Here is a 12,458-nt window from a genome sequence, read left to right as displayed (position 1 = left end):
ACCACCTCGTCTGTGAGTGCTGTCTGCTGATTGTGACGGAATCCTGGCTACACCTTCAAATCCCCAATGCTACGGTGGAGCTAGCAGGCCAGAGTATACATCGCCAGGACTGCAACAAAACCTCCGGTATGTGCAGAGGAGGGGGGCTCTGTATGTATGTGTTTGAGAACTGGTGCTCGCACAGCAAAATAATAGACAGCCACTGTTCACCGGACTTAGAGGCCATGTCTGTCCAATGCAGACCGTTTTATCTGCCACGAGAGCTAACGGTGGTCATTGTTACTGCTGTCTACATCCCACCAGATGCTAACACTAGCGCGACACATAATAAACAAACAACAGATGGCGCATCCTGACGGTGTACACATCATTGCTGGGGATTTTAACCAAGCATGGTTAACGACTGTGCTCCGCAAATTCTATCAACATGTCATGTGTCCAACTAGGGGGGAAAACACACTTGACCATGTCTACTCTAACATGACTACACATAAGCATGCCTACAGAGCTAAACCCCTTCCTCACCTAGGAAAATCCGACCATCTCTCCCTGTTTCTCATCCCAGCCTACACATCCCTTAGGAAGAGATCAAAACCAATGAGTCAAACCATCAGAAGCTGGCCTGACAACGCTCTCTCACAGCTCCAAGACTGTTTTGCCTGCACGGATTGGAGCATATTCAAACAACAGGACTTGGAGACATATACAGAGACTGTACTTTTCTACATAAGCACATGTGTAGGAAATGTCACAGTGGACAAACGCATCCGGATTTTCCCAAACAGGAAACCTGGATGACAAGCGAAGTCCAGACACTGATCAGAGCTCGTAACGTGGCCTTCCAGTCAGGGGACACCTCACTGTACAGTACTGCCAGGGCCGACCTGAGGAGAGGCATCAAACACACCAAGGAGTCGTATAGGAGGAGGATGGAGGGCTACCTCACAGACAACGACCCACGGCTGATGTGGAGGGGCTTACAGGCCCTGACCAACTATAAAGGTCAGGTCATGGTCAGCAGCAGCACGCTGGCAGAGGAGCTTAACAGCTACTTTGCTCGCTTTGAGACCACCAGACACCGGCACCTGCACACACTGCACCACAACGACTCCGACTCCAACTCCACACCTCTCTCTTTCCAGGAATATGAGGTGAGGAGGATGCTGAGAGCAGTAAACCCCAGGAAAGCTGCTGGACCTGACGGCATCCCAGGCACAGTGGTTAAAGCGTGCGCAGATCAGTTGGCAGGGATACTCACCAAGTTGTTTAATCTTTCCCTGACACATGCCATTGTCCTGCATTGCCTGAAGGCTGCCACCATTATCCCCATCGCAAAGAAACCAAACATAGACAGTCTCAATAATTACAGACCCATAGCCCTTACATCCGTCATCATGAAGTGTTTTGAGCGACTAATCTCTCAGCACATCAGAGACTATCTCCCGCCCTCTTTTGACCACCACCAGTTTCCTTATAGAGCAAACCGATCCACGGAGGACGCTGTCGCCATTACACTTCATAGAGCGCTGTGTCATCTAGAAACCTGAAAGAGCTATGTGAGGATGCTCTTCGTGGACTACAGCTCAGCATTTAATACCATCATCCCGGACATACTGGTCGCCAAACTGTCCACTCTTCAGGTCCCCTCCCCCACCTGCACCTGGATTAAACACTTCCTCACAAACAGACCACAGTCTGTCAGACTCGGCCCCTACCTCTCCAACATCAGATTCCTGGGCACCCACATCTCAGCTGACCTCTCCTGGACTCCCAACATCAAGGCCTTGGTGAAGAAAGCCCAGCAGCGGGTGCATTTCCTGGAAGGACAACGTGGACAAAAAGCTGCTGATGGCTTTCTATCACGCCTCCGTGGAGAGCACACTGACATACTGTCTGGGTGTGTGGTATGCAGGCTCCACGGCTGAGGACAGGAAAACTGTGCAGAGGGTGATAAACACAGCTCAAAAAATCATCGGCTGCCCTCTGCCCTCCCTAGATGACATATCCAGGTCTCACTGCCTCAGGAAAATCAAGGCCATCGCAAGAGACTCCTCACATCCTGCTCATTACCTGTTTGACCTGTTGCTGTCAGGACGGCATTTCAGGTCAATAAAGTCTCACACCACCAGACTAACAAACAGCTTCTTTCCTTGGGCCATCCGGACTGCAAATAATCACTAATTACTGAACACTCACACACACACACGCACACGCACACATTTTACACACCCTACCTCATTAAATGTATGTATTGAATTGTAAATTTTGTATGCTACCCTAACCCTAAATTTTATATTTCATGCTGTGATTCACAGTATAGGGTAAAGATGGATAAATGTATAAGTTTAAACAAAAGATAAAGCAGACATGTCACAGCCCAGAAGACCAACGGACATCAACCCAGAATCACCCCCACCAAAAAAATATATAAAATCACGCGGCACAGTGAAAGCTACCGGGCTTACGGTTTTACATGGATCGGGGAACAAGGAAATAACAAGAATAGTATAAAAGTAAAAGACAAACTAAATGGTTTCAAGGCCAAGAAATACTGAAAAATAAAAACATTGATATGTTTCTTTCTTTCTGCCTCCATGCGGTTATATTCTGTGGTATCTCAGTTAGGATTACACAGATTTCATAATCTTAACCTGGAGTGTTTTTGTCAGGGTAATTCTGTTTAAGAATTATTGGCACATGAATTGTGTAAGGAATAACTGAAAGAAGCTGATTAGTTGTTACTCGGTTTTCTGTTCATTCCCCGGTTACGGTGGGAGGTACTGTTCGTTCCTCGGTTCTGCCGGGAGATATTGTCCATTCCCCGTTTTGCCAGGAGGTACTGTTCGTTGCCCGGTTCTGCCGGGAGGTTGTGCGCATGTTAAACATAAACTTTCATTTCCCCTGTTGCTTGCGCTGCCCAAGATCCTCTAACTCTGTTGTTTGTCTGGTCTGTTTTGTCTTTGTGTCTTTGTGTATTGTAACAATGGGTGGAAGTGGCCAGTCTAAGCAAACTCCCAATAATTGGATGCATAATTATGGTTTTGGCATTTTTGTCCAACCTTTTATCGACAATTTAGCAGGGTGGACTGAGGGTGAGAAACAGTGGCGTCCCTATCCTAGAGAAGGGTCTTTTGAAGATGATTTAAATGCGGCTACCATTCTTGTTTTTAATAGATATGGTGACCCTAATTGGGATTACAAGTTTATGACTGATGCATTAAAAGCATGGCTCAAAATGAAACCAATTTGGGATAGGGAACATAAGAAATCAAACTCATAACAGCCCAAAATAGCCCAGCTGTCCTGCTCTACCACCTCGTGCACTCTTGTTCGGAGAAACAAGTGCCTGATGGTTGGCTGGAACACAACTGTCTGGCTAAGATTTCAGAATCGTCATCTCTGCGTGCAGATCTGTCACAACATCTGTTGGAGGGTGTGGCACACATTTGTAGATGTCTCTAAACCCAAAGATAATACCACCTTATGTGGATATTCAGTATGTTCTTTGCCTAACGTTGTACACAAAGCTCACTCTATTCCTTTTCTTTCCGCTCAAGCAGCTGAACTTGTTGCATTAACAAGGGCATGTTGTCTGTTTAAAGATCAAGTTGTGACTGTTTATACTGATTCGCGATATGCTTTTGGTGTAGCTCATGATTTTGCTAAGATTTGGCATGCATGTCATTTTAAAGCTGCAAATGGTAAACCCATTTCACATGCTACACTGGTTTCTGATCTTCTAGAGGCCTCAATGTTACCTAAACTTTTAGCTGTCGTCAAGGTCAAGGGTCATGACCCAGGAGATTCTGAAATGGCTCATGGTAATTCTCTAGCTGATGAAGTAGTAAAATGGGCTGCCAAAGAAGGTATGTCCTCACCTTTTGTGCACAAAACAGCCACAGTATTTTCTCTGTTTACACACATTTTGACTCCAATAGATATTGACATATCTTTTCTACAAACACAGGCTTCAAAACAAGATCTTTTGTTTTGGTCTTCTGAGAACTGTTCGCCCTCAGATAAGGACGGACTGATTCGCTGTCCTCAGGGCCCTATTGCACTCCCCTGTTCTGTCTTACCATTTCTTGTGCGCCATTTCATGGTATCTCACATGCCACATGAAGAGGGGTGATTAGAAACATCAACAAACAATTCTGTATTATTAATGTCACTAAAACTGCCAAATTGCTACTTGATGCATGTTTGATGGCCAGAGCCAACGTTCAGGGTAAAACCGCCAAACACAATGCATTACCCCCTCCAGAAGCGCCGTTTAAAGCTTTACAACTTGACTTTACACACATCCCACCTGTGAGAAACCTAAAATATCTTTTGGTGATTGTTGATAAGTTCTCAAAATGGGTCGAAGCTTTTCCCTGTGCAAAGGAAAATGCAAATACTGTCGTTAAAATTTTGGCAAAAGAAATCATACCTAGGTATGGTATCCCACAATCAGTTGACAGTGATACACCATTCATGTCCAAAGTGACCCAGAAACTTTGTCAGTATCTCAACATTGACTGGAACTTTCATATTCCATACCATCCCCAAAGTTCAGGGATAGTAGAAAGATAGAATAGAACCATTAAAGACAGACTCACTAAGGCTTTATTACAAACCAACAGCCAAAACTGGGTAGATCTCCTGCCCTCAGTTCTTTGTGAAATTCGCATGACGCCACATCCAAAATTCCAACTATCTCCTTTTGAGATAATTATGGGCAGGCCATTTCCAACCCCTTGGACTAAAGGTAATCCTAGTGTTTCCTTTTCAGATGACCTGGAGGTGATTGTCAGCGATTACACTCAAGCACTAGTTGAAAAATTAAACAGTGTGCATGGTAATGTCTCTGCCTCTCTCCCTCTACCTACAGATCAGCAGACTCACCCTTTTCTCCCAGGTGATGCTGTTTTAGTAAAAAGCCTCACTCCCAGGAAAGTGGAGGAAGCAGCCTTTGGCCATCCAGCTAGAGTGGTAGCAGTCACAGGCACTGCTGTCCTCACTGATTCTCAACCTCCGTGGATCCACGCCAGCAGGGTGTAACAGTGCCCTGTTCCAGTGACAACTAAGAAAGGAGAATAACTGAAATCAAGCAGCCCTTAAGGGGCCTCAATCTGATCTTACCTCTTCACATACACATATAGAAACCTATGTACTAGCTTTCACACATGTCTGATAATCCGACCAGGTCTATAACTAATAACATTCCTAAACACTGGCTTTGTAGACTCTTTGGTCATTCGAGAACTTGCTCACCTTGTGATCCTGATAGGCTAACTCAGCCATTGCTTAGAAAATAAGTGGAAAAATGTTGATTATACTTTTAGTAGGGGTTTTATGCTCCTATGTTAGTAGTTTTACACCTCAGCAGCAGTTTGGTGGAAATTTAGCCTGTGCTTTTTTTAGAAATCGCTCGCAATTTGACTGACATTCATGATGCATCTTGTTGGGTCTGTCATCACATTGGTACTCAATGGTCGTCATTTCCTTTAGATAATAATACTGCAGTTGATATCAATAAGAACACTTCTTTCAGTCTAGTTTCCCCTGATATTGTCTGGCTGCTACAACTAACTGCTGTTTTTCGCTCAGGACATGACATGACCGATCCAGTGCCTGGCTGTAACTCCAGCCTGAATACATGTCATGGTCTCCCTGGGGAAGAGTGCATCTCTCCCCCTGATGTATTATTGGGCAATTCTCAGGTATTTATTGTCCCAAAAATGTTGGGTGACACTTGTCTCTGTTCGAATGCTAGTGACCAGTTATCCCTTGGCAACTCTGAGTGCAAGACTCATGTGGATGTGATAGCTTCGGAAGAGGGCTCCAATACTTTTTGTTTTATTAATGATAAGGGTTTCCCTCGATCTAATGATAGTCTCATCACTGGACAGAAAAGTCCATTTAGTTTTCTGACAACAACTAATACTGTCTTGTGGGTATGTGGAAGTAAAGCTTATACTAATATACCTCGCCATTGGAATTGGACAGGGTGCTGTTACCCAGCCTTTGTTGTCCTCAGGATTTTCTCCAAGTGAAGCTGAAAATTCTAACATGTTCTCATCACTGGCAAACATGAAAAACAAAAAAGTCAGCATCTGTCAGTGAAGCACAATCTACGAGTTGCATTATCCTCAATCTTCCCCCAGGTCAAGAGGCTGTTTCCACAAAAGTAGGTACATGTATCCCATGACACAGTTCCATGCAAAGATATTTTAGTTTCATTTAAGTTATAAGGTCAGGTCTGAAGAAAGCATTGGGTTTTAATGAGAAACCAAAGAAAAAATGAATTTGAGTTGTTTATTATTATTTAAAGAGTTAAGTAAATCTTTTGTTCCATTGATTCCCACATACAGTAAATGGTTCAAATCAGTCTGTTGACATGCATTATCCAGTTGTAAAAGACAGATAGTTCATTTGAATGGGCTTTTCACCTCATATTATGTATGTTGTGATGTATTCATAATAAATTTATGCTACTGTTTATGCTTCATTTGTTATTTGCTCAACTGGATTTAATTTTATATATGTATGTGCGCATGTACATTTAGTTTAATTGACTTGGGGTGCCGTGGAAAAAAAGATGCTACAAAGGGGTGCCGTGCTTTCAAAAGTTTTTGGGAACCACTGGACTAGAACTAGCTTGAGGACTTTAAGCCATCAAGTCAAGTCAAATCAAGAAGCTTTTATTGTCATTTCAACCATATGTAGCTGACGCAGTATATAGTCAAATAAAACCATGTTTCTCCAGAACCCTGGTGCTACATAAGACAACATAAAGCTACATAAAACACCACAGAGCTAAGGATTAAAAGTAAGTTGACTAGCCATGTAAAGTGCAACCTAGTGCAAACAGTGCAAGACAAAAAGACACAAAACACTACAGTACAGGACACATACACAAAAATTGTATACTGGTATACTAGTATATATAAATAGTGGATACACATTGACTCTGCTTCTAGCCCTGCAGATGATGTCTCTTGAGAAATGACAGTGGGAGAGATCTTGTCAAGTGAGCTATGGATACCTCGGCCATTCTTCAGTTCGGTTGTGCACCTTTCTCATGCCATCACTGTTGGTAGTCTCTGACAACAGAATTATCCATTCACAATTACATACAAGTACAGTTTTCAGATCTACTCAAGCCAAGAAAAATTCTCATCTCAAGATTAAACCCTTTGAGGTTGAAAACAGCCAACTCTTTTGAGTAGGAGGCTTACTAATGAATGCCCCAATTCTCTTTAAGGCTAAACACCCAGTGATCCCACCTAACAATCATCACATTACCAAGCCGATTATTAGCCACTACCATCTACAGCTGGGTCATGCAGGTCCGAAGCGAGTGCTAGCAGAAAATTGCCAATGGATCTTTAATCCACCTGCTGCCTCCCACATGGGTGGTGTATAGGATCAATAAATTCTCACAGTTTGTTCCATACTGATCACTGTTTTGTCAAAGCAGATACCAGATAACGAGGGCTTGGCAAAAATGTTTTGCTGTGTTGAGTTTATCATTAATGGTAGACCAGTCACTAAACTCTCAGGCAACCCACACAATCCTCTACCACTTACACCAAATCATTTGATGTTGCTCCATCCCTGTCCAAGGTCCAAGGAGACAGATACAATATCTGGCAAAATGGCATGAATGCTGTGGTGATTGTATGTGAATCTGATTATTTATCTTATTTATCTAGTAATTTGTTTTATATTTGTAATTTGTTTTTTTTTTTAGTTTTACCACACACACACACACACACACATAAAGCTACTTGTTCATGTTATCTTTATTGATAACAACATATCTAAACACTACAACTACAAACACATAGCTACACACTGCAACACTATGCACAAGTACTCACTACAAAACAGTTACATTTACATTAACATTTCTGGCATTTGGCAGATGCCCTTATCCAGAGTAAAAAGTGCTTTGAAGTATCACTGAATACATCAACAGTGATTGAGTAGGACACAGAATTAGGATACAATCAACCTAAAACTATGTTGTTGTTGTTTTTAAATAAAAACATAAAACAAACAGGGAAATAGATGTTCAGACATCTAGGGGAAGTTCATTCCACCACCTTGTTGCCAGAACAGAGAAGAGTCTATACCTACCTCTTACCCTGAGTGATTTCAATTTCTATTTGTATATTTTAAAAATGAAAATTGTCTTAAAGCAACTTTAGAGAACACAGGAAACATAGAACAAGTTCAAGATTAAAATTAGACTAATATTTAGATTTATTTGTATTTATCACTAATAAGCAACTCTGGCAAAGAAGAAACCTTGAGACTTAAAAGGGAACCCATCCTTGGGGTGACACCAGAGATTGTGATTATAAATTATTACAAACATCTGAGAGTGTGATTATGAATTATTTAAAAAAACAGAGAGTGTGGTTATGAATTGTGTTTTCCTGATGTGGAATCTATCTCTGGATGAATCAGGATATTTGCAGGGGAGGCCTCTTCTCACTGAAGGTCCGAGATCTTCATGAAGCAGAGCTGGCACAATCTCTAGATGCTTCAGGATAGGCAGAAAAAGAGAAACAACTGGAGAGGAAATAGCATAACTGCTGTTCACAATATTAACAAGCAATAGATGATACTGTGCTTTGGATCAGATTGTCACATCCCAGCAGGAATCTGCATTTCAAAGAGAACCCTCCCATGAATTCTAATTAGTGACGTGACCTACTTCTGGTTCCCACGGACATTTACACTGCATGCAAACCCTGGTTCAACGCGAAGTGTCATCCCCATTAAGACATACTGAGCTATTGTATCTCTGCTAAAGTTTTCCATGTTTAGACCTTTGCCTGTCCGATGTTTCTGCCTATGCATAGCATTTCTCTTTGTTTACCATGTTTGCCTGACTCTGCCTTTTGGTTTTGTGTTTCGGTTTTGTTTGGCTTCGCTAGTGTGTTTTTCGGTTTTGATCCGTGTTTTGTTTATTGACTACAATTCTGTCTACTGTGTGCCTAATAAACCACTCATGGATTCACCTAATGCCTCCAGCAGGTCTTTACACAGATGTACTGGAGTACAAGGTATGTATATGCCTGGCTAAAGAGTCTTTAGTCTACGTTTGAACTGGGAGACTGTGTCTGAGCCCCGAACACTGTCAGGAAGACTGTTCCAAAGTTTAGGAGCTAAATACGAAAACACTCTACCACCTTTTGTAGACTTTAATATTCTGGGAACTACTAGAAGTCCAGAGTTTTGTGATCTCAAGGAACGTGATGGATTGTAGCATGTTAGAAGACGCTGTATACATGGGAGCTGAACCATTTAGAGCCTTGTACATAGAATAGAATAGAATAGAATAGAATAGAATAGAATAGAATAGAATAGAATAGAAGTTTATTGTCATTGTACCATTTGCATGTACAATGAAATTTAAAAAGTGTCAACAAGTCAAAGTGCAGCAGTCATACACATACATTCAAACAATTAAAAAAAGTACTAATTAGTATATAAAAATAAATAAATAAGATAATAAATAAATAGGTATGGAAATTGTACAAAATCATATTCATCATCTGTCTATTCTATTTCGCATCTCATGGAAACAGTGTTTTTTGATTATTGAGAGTGGTTATGGCTGTAGGATTAAAACTGTTTTTAGTCTGTTTGTCCTGGCTCTGATTGTCCTGTATCGCCTCCCTGATGGTAACAGTTCAAACAGATCATGTCCGGGGTGTGATGTGTCTTTGAGGATGCATAGGGCTTTCTTAATACAGCGTGAAGTGTGTAGATCTTCCAGTGTTGGGAGAGGGCAGCCGACGATCTTCTGGGCCATGTTTATGACATTCTGGAGTGCTTTCCTCTGAGCCACTGTGCAGCTGGTGAACCATACGCCGATGCAGTAGGTTAGGATGCTCTCTATGGAGCACCGGTAGAAGGACACCAGTAGTCTCTGAGTGATGTTGTTCTTCCTCAGTGCCCTAAGGAAGTAGAGTCTCTGCTGGGCCTTTTTCAGCAGCTCAGAGGTGTTCATGCTCCAAGTCAGGCCCTTCTCTATCTGGACTCCCAGAAACCGAAAGTCAGCTACCCTCTCTACACAGTCCCCACTGATTGAAAGTGAAGTAATGTCTGTTTTCTTCCTCCTGCAGTCAATGATCAGCTCCTTCGTCTTTGTGGTGTTGAGGAGCAGGTTATTCTCCTTACACCACCATGAGAGCCGCTCCACCTCGTCCCTATAAGCTGACTCTTCCCCCCCTGATATGAGTCCCACCACCATAGTTTCGTCTGCAAACTTCACAATCGTGTTGCTATGGTGAGTGCTGGTGCAGTCATGGGTGCAGTCATGGGTGTAAAGAGTGTAGAGCAGGGGGCTCAGAACACAGCCCTGTGGGCAGATGGTGCTGAGGCTGAGGGCTGTAGAGGTGTGTCGGTCCACTCTGACCCTCTGACTGCTATCCGACAGAAAGCTATTAATCCAGATGCAGGTGGAGTGTGGAAGCCCCAAGTCCTTAAGTTTGTCCACCAGTTTGTAGGGAAGAATGGTGTTAAACGCCGAGCTATAATCCACAAAGAGCATCCGGACATAGCTCCCCTGCTTCTCCAGGTGGGAAAGCACAGCATGGAGGGCTGTGGCCACGGCATCCTCTGTGGATCTGTTTCCCCTGTAGGCAAACTGGTGAGTGTTGAAACTTGGTGGCAGGAGTGATGTAATGTGACTCTGGACCAGTTTTTCGAAGCACTTCATTACCACTGGTGTGAGTGCAACTGGCCGGTCACTCAGGCATGAGATGTGAGACTTCTTTGGCAGTGGGACTATGGTGGAGGATTTCAGACACAGTGGGACAGTGGACAGGGCCAACAACTGGTTGAAGATCTTGGTAAAGATTCCAGCCAGCTGACCAATAGGAGGGGTGTGGCACAAATCACTTAACAATGCACAATTAAAAGAAGAATACACAATTAAAAATGCAGGCTATGATGCATCACCTGCCAGCACCGCCTCTGATGGTCTGGCAGTGAACTTCCCCAGTGATTCCTGACAATCATCTAGTGCTTGCTAATATTATGAACAGCAGTTACATTACATTCTTTCATTACATTTACTTGTTTCCCTTTTTCTACCCAACCAAAGCATCTAGAGATTGTGTCAGCTCCAGTAGACCTTCAGTGAGAAGAAGCCAATTCTGCAAGGATCCTGAGGCATCCAGAGATGGACCAGCTCCAGTTGGATTCTGCCTTGTGTAGAATTTTTGGTATTCAAACAATGCCAACCCTATGCATATAGAAGTTTATAATAATTTATAACCACACTCTCTGGTGTTTATAATAATTTATAATTATGCTCTCTGGTGTTTATAATAATTTATAATCACAAATTCTGGTATCTGGTGGGCAACATTAATCTAGGAGTTTTGTACTATGTTTGTTATGTTCTATAAAGCTGCTTTCAGACAATATCCATTGTTAAAATCACTATACAAATATAACTGAATTGAATTGATTGTTTTGGTTTATTTCTATCAGTTTGCTCAGATGTTCGGCCCTAGCAGCTTTTAGAGCCTGTATATAGCTGGACAAACTGTCAATGGAATTCTAAAATCTTCTAATTTAGTTTTTCTCCACTTTTGCTCGAGGTTACTGGTTGCTCTCTTAAGTGCGTGAGTATGACTATTATACCATGGTGCAGGTGTTTTAACTCTGACCTTTTTTAATTGGATGGGGGTAACAGTGTCTAATGTGCTAGTGAAGATAGTGCCTATGGTGTGAGTCATTTCATCTAGATCATCTGCATTTAGGGGTCTAGCAAGAAGTTCACTTGTGTCTTTGGTGATCGGAATAATAGTTGTACTAAATCAATAACGTGGAGAGAGACAACTAATATGTTCTACAGGTAGAGTGCACAATATGAGGTAATGGTCTGTGATATCATCGGTTTGAGGTAGAATATCTACATTATGTCCCATGTGATATAATTAAATCCAGTGTATGATTAAAATGGTTAGTTGGTTTTATAATGTTTTGTTTAACCCCAAAGGAATTTGGTAAATCCATAAATATGAGTCCTAAAGCATCATTTGCATTGTCTATGTGAATGTTAAAATTCCTACAATCGACACTTTATAAAAAGTATTCAATAGGTTTGAGAGAAAATGTACAAACTCTTAGAAAATCAATTTAGGGCCCCGGGGGTCTTTACACAGTCACCAGAAAAAGAGATAACAGGGATTTTTTTTTTTTTGTATATCTAAGAGTACAGCATTTAGAACAAGCACTTCAAATGAGTTAAACCTGGATCCTGTTTTCTGAGTAACAGTAAGAAAATTGTTATACAGAGTTGCAACACCACCTCCACCACCAGTCTGACAGGGCTCATGTTTATAGACAATTTCTGACAGGGTAGTCTTGTTCAGACCAATGTAGCCATTTGGATTAAGCCAGGTTTCTGTAAGACAGAGTGCATCAAGACCATTATCCGAGAT

Source organism: Hemibagrus wyckioides, linkage group LG12 (genome assembly GCF_019097595.1).
Source record: "Hemibagrus wyckioides isolate EC202008001 linkage group LG12, SWU_Hwy_1.0, whole genome shotgun sequence".
Classification (NCBI taxonomy): Eukaryota; Metazoa; Chordata; class Actinopteri; order Siluriformes; family Bagridae; genus Hemibagrus; species Hemibagrus wyckioides.
This window is presented reverse-complemented; position numbering follows the sequence as displayed.